Here is a 5,893-nt window from a genome sequence, read left to right as displayed (position 1 = left end):
ATATTTTTATATATTATATAACATATTTTATATATTATATATAATATAACATATATTTTATATATAATATATATCCTTTGTAAATATTATATATCTATTTATATATAACACATAGCGTATATATATTATATATATAAAACAAAAAAGAAGGCCTCTGGACATGTGGAAATTTAAACGCACACATACAGAGAGCTGGAGCTGCACTAGGATGCCAGGGCTCAGGCCAAACCAACAGCAGCAGTCACCAAGGCCAATCACACTGCTCGGAGACCATAAAGGAAGCAGTCACTGGAAAAGCATTGCCTGGTAAGTAAAGTGCATGCTGAAGCCCACAGTCAGGCAGGACTGGCTGTGGAAAGGGGTTGGCTGCCTGGGTTTGATACAGCTGTCACCCTGGGCTGGAAACCTCTCATCCCACAGCCACTGGTCCCCATCCAAAAGTTCAGCTGGACCAAGTGCATTTTCCAAGCTAAAGCCCAGCAGGGAAGGGGTCTGAACCACATCAAGATACCATTAAAAGTCAAAGCATCAAATGCTTTAAAAAAAAAAAGCCTTTTAAGCAGTTGCCTGTGACAGAAATATCAAGGACCCCAGAAATTTTCAAAAAAAAAAAGGAAAACCAGATCAGCACCCTCTGGGGTTTCAATCCCCTCACCTCAAGAGTCAAGTCAAGGGGAGATGAAAGGAAAGCAGGTCGGCACAGACAAAGCACATCCAGGTTTGATGCCCACCAGTAAGTACAGCAGGGTATTTCTCATCATAGGCTTGGAGCCAGATGACCTGTGTTCAAATTCAAGTTTCTCCACTGTACAAGGTACATAGTCACTTTAATCCTCAAGTGGCTCAACTGTGAAGTGGGGAGAATGACGGAACCTGCTTTCAAAATTGATCATGCTCTTAAAACACAGGATCTGCTAAAAAGTAGTGTATAAACAATTACTTCTTAAAATTCTAAAAAATAAATTAATAAACAAAAATCCTTGTATCCTGGCAGCCTTCCATCTTAGAGTCCTCAGAGTCCATCCTCAGAACACCAAAATATCACTATCTGATGATCAGAGATGTTGGCTTAAACAAACTAGAATTCTTAAACCTTAAGCCTTTGTCCACTTGTTCTGGCTTCTGCAAGTACTATGATGTATTTTTTTTTTCCAGAAGCAATTTCTCAGCCTGCCTAGGAGAGTGTTTCTCACCTGTCTCAGTTAAATAAAACATCATTTCCATTTCTTTTTTTTTTTTTTTTTTTTTTTTTTTTTTTGAGACAGAGTCTCGCTCTGTGGCCCAGGCTGGACTGCAGTGGCATGATCTCGGCTCGCTGCAACCTCTGCCTCCCAGGTTCAAGCGATTCTTCTGCCTCAGCCTCCTGAGTAGCTGGGATTACAGGCACACACCATCGTTTCTTATACAGGGTCTAACAATTCCTGTTACCTTAAGGTGCATTTTCAGGGAGAATTGATTAGGAGTTCTAGGATCTCATGAAGAAATAAGCTTAAGAAAAGCTGTGTTAAATAAATAAAATGTTTCCGTACTTCAGGTCTTCTCAGGGCCTTTATAACATGTATTGACATACTCAAGGGGAGGGTCTTTCCTCTCTGACTATTTATTTCTATTCTCTTTGAGCACCCTCCTTCTCTACCTCTCACATCAGTGCTGTTGGCCCTGATTATGAATATTCTTTCATCTATATACTCTCTCCCTAGGTGATCTCAAATAATCCTGTGACTTTAAATGCCACTATAAGATGACAACACTCAAAAGTCAACCTCCTGATCTGAGCACTTGCTCCCAATTTGAGTTTGGATCAACAGGCCCTCTTTGATGTCTTACTTGTGGATGCATCACACATAACCAGTCCAAAGCAGAATTCTTGACCCCACCCTCCAACCCCATCTAGTTCCTTCCTAGTCTTCCCCATCTCAGTAAATGGTACTGCCATGTACCTAGTTTTTCAAGTCACTATCTTGGGAGCCATTCTCCATTTTCTTTAACATGTACATCCACTTTATTGCAAATTTTGCAAACTTTTTTCCTGCAAAATTATCTCAGTTAGGTCACTATTGCCACTGCCATCATCTAATCCACACAATCTCCTCCTCCCTAGCCACTGTGATAGCCTTTTCACAGCCCTTCCGGATCCCACACTTGTTATTTCCAATTCAGTCCCTACACAGCATCAAGTGATGAGCCAAGAATGTGTCAATCTTCTGTGTAAACCTTCAATATCTCCCCACTACCCTCAAGATAAGGTCCAAATATCTCACTGTTTCTTTATTTATTTATTTATTTATGTTTATTTATTTATTTTGAGATGGAGTCTCGCTCTTATCACCCAGGCTGTAGTGCAGTGGCATGATCTCAGCTCACTGCAACCTCCGCCTTCCGGGTTCAGGTGATTCTCTTGCCTCAGCCTCCTGAGTAGCTGGGATTATAGGCACCCACCATCACACCTAGCTAATTTTTGTATTTTTTAGTAGAGACAGGGTTTCGCCATGTTGGTCAGGCTGGTCTTGAACTCCTGACCTCAGGCGATCCACCTGCCTCGGCCTCCCAAAGTGCTGGGATTACAGGCATGAGCCACTGCATCCAGCCCAAATACCTCACTGTTTCTTATTAAGCCCTTGCTGAGCTACCTCATGCTCACCTCTTCAACATCTTTTCTTATCAGATCCCATTAAAGCACATGTTTCATTCATGTTAAATCATCTTTTGATTTCCTCAAATAAACCCCATTCACTATCTCTTCCATCTACTTAGAACACTTCCCTTCTCCCTCCTGTCATCTTATTCCTTTGAATCTTAATCTGCATACCTTTTCCTGCAGCAAGTCTTCTGTGATTCACACAACCTATTCCAAATAGATTGGGTACCTTTCTACTACATTTCCACATCTCCTAGTATTTTTCTAATCAAAGATTTTTTGTAGTTACTTGAGCATTATGCGCCTTCTCTCATCACACATTTGCAGGACAGGAACTACATCATGCATCACATAGTGACATTTTGATCAATGATGGATGGCATATAGGACAGTGGTTTCTTAAGATTATAATACCATATTTTTACTGTACTTTTCCTATGTTTAGATACACAAGTGCTTACCATTGTGTTACAATTGCCTACAGTGTTCAGTACAGTAACATGTTGCAGCCTATTCCATATAGCCTAGGTGTATAGTAGGCTCTACTATCTAGATTTGTGTAGGTACACTCCCTGATGTTTTACAATAATAAAATCACCTAACAATGCATTTGTCAGAATGTATCCCCAAAGTTAAGTAACATATGACTGCATATTGTTTTCATATTGGTAATCTCATTGTCTAGAACAATACATGGCACAGAGTAGATGCTCCTTAGGTGTCATAAGGAATTGTGAGAAGGAAGAAGAGAGCAATGAAAGCTGTCTAGGAAAGAGAGAGAGCAAAAGCAAAGGTTAGGATGAAGACATGAACACCATGAGAATGGAGATGATGATAACACTTTGTGGGCTGAGATGATGTTGGCTGTGTAGAAAAGGGCTAGATACAAGATGCCCATAGATACCAGCCCTAGGAGCAGTAACACTGCCATACATAGTCCAATGCATACTATATATAACAAGATGTGATCAAAAGAAGGCTTGGCTGGGAGCCTAATGATGGATTCAAGCTCTTTACTCTTCTTTTAACTAGTTCAGTGACCATTCCTTGAAGTTCAACTTTCTCAGTTGTAAAGAGGATTTAGACTAGGTGTCTTTTAAGGGTCCTTTTTTAAACATGCATTCTGTGCCACAACAGACTATTTGCCAAACATTTTTCATGGTATTGACTTACTTCATGCTTTTTTTTTTTTAACATATCCTTAGTTCTACTTTCTGATGAACACTTACACATTTTTCAATATCTAGTTCAAATAACATCTCTGAAAAACCTAACTTATCCCTGGGGTGAGTTAATTCTTTCTCCACTTAGTCTTTGATAGAGTTTGGATACTTGTTCCCTCCAAATCTCATATTGAAATGTGATCCCCAATGTTGGAGGTGGGGCCGATCTTGGAAGTTTCGGTCATGGGGGTGGATCCCTCATGAATGGCTTGGTTCTCTCCTCATGGTAATGAGTGCATGTGAGATCTGGTTGCTGAAAAGAGTCTGGAATCTCCCTCTTCTCTCTCTTCCTTTCTCTGTTGCCATGTGACATGCTTGCTCACCCTTCACCTTCCCCCATGAGTAAAAGCTTCCTGAGGTCCTGACCAGAAGCAGATGCTAGTGCCAGGCTTCTTGTACAGCCTGCAGAACTCTGAGCCAAACAAACCTCTTTTCTTTACAAATTTTCCAGCCTCAGGTATTTCTTTATAGCAATGCAAAACAGAGTAACACAGTACCATCATAAAAAATATACACATGCTTTTTTTTTTAGCACTTCCCACATTATAACTCTTTCTATAATGTGACTGTATCCATAATACTTCATACACATAAAAACAATGGCCAAGGACTTCTGGATCTCAATAATGGCAGAGCAGCTTGTGTGACACTAACTCCCAGGTGGTAACAATTATCAACTCTGGTGAAATACCTTTAAACAACTGTTTGAAAACTCTAAAGAGCAAGCAAGAACAAGCAGAAACTGGAAGGGATTTAAATCTTGAAGGATGAGACCCTTATGGCTAAAATCCACAATGACTAGCATTTTACCTTCTAGGCATTTTCCAGTCCATGTAGTAAGATGTTGGTGGATAGAATTCAAGCAGAAAGCTCTGGTCTTATTGACCTGAGGGGTCTGAGGAAAGAGTTTAAGGAAAATAGCCACTGAAAGGCTAAAAGGGCAGAAGGGAAATCCAAGCAGTTGTGCACTACAGGAGAAACAGTTTGGAATTCACATTTCACCAAGTTATAAGGTTTTGGTAAACATCTCAGACTTTTCCTTGAAATTTCAAAAGGACCATGCCTTAAGAGGAAAGATCATATCCCAAGGCTAAGAGATTCACCCTAGTACTAGGAATAAACCCAAAATTCCGTCAAGCAAAGCATAAAATGAAACCTTTCAAAGGTCAAAGTGCCCTGACAGTAATTTAACTCCCTGATAAAATAAAACTGAATTACCTTCATAGGAGGATAACAGAATACAGAGTCTGGAAAACATATCGTCTTAAATCTCTAGGATACAACAATAAAATTATTAGAAAGGAGAAGAAACTGGGAAAGCGATCCACAAATGACCACGAATCTTGGAGTTCTTCAGAGAATCAGATCCAATAGAAGATATGGATATATAGATATAGATGATATGGGTAGACATAGATACATAGAGATTATAAGGAATTGACTCACATCAGCATGAAAATTGGCCAGTCTCAAGATCTACAACATGAGGTGGTAAGCTGGACACCCAGGAAAGCCAACGATTTCATTCCAGTCTGAGTGTGAAGGCCTGAGAACCAGGAAAGCTGATGGTGTAGTTCCAGTCTGAAGGCTAGTGGGCTCAGAACAGCCAATGTTTCTGTTCAAGTCCAAAGGCAGATAAAAGCTGATGTTCCAGTTTGAAGGTCATCAAGCAGGAAGAATTCTGTCTTATTCAAGGAAGGGTTAGGTTTTTGTTCTATTCAGTTCTTCAACTAATTGAATGAGGCCCAACCTCATTAAGGAGGACAATCTGATTTACTCAGTGTATTGATTTAAATGTTAATCTCATCCAAAAACACCTTCACAGTAACACCAGAATAATATTTGACCAAATATCTGGGCACCCCATAGCCCAGTCAAATTGATACATGAAATTAATCATCACAGGTGCAGAAAAGGAATATAACAAATAAAGAGTTATTTTTTAAAAAAATTGATAAATATGTTTTTGAGATCTATAGGATAAGATATATTAATAATTGAAGAGCTGTGTAATTTCAGGACAGATATGTAA

Source organism: Nomascus leucogenys, chromosome 2 (assembly GCF_006542625.1).
Source record: "Nomascus leucogenys isolate Asia chromosome 2, Asia_NLE_v1, whole genome shotgun sequence".
Lineage (NCBI taxonomy): Eukaryota > Metazoa > Chordata > Mammalia > Primates > Hylobatidae > Nomascus > Nomascus leucogenys.
Note: the sequence above shows the minus strand (reverse complement) of the source record.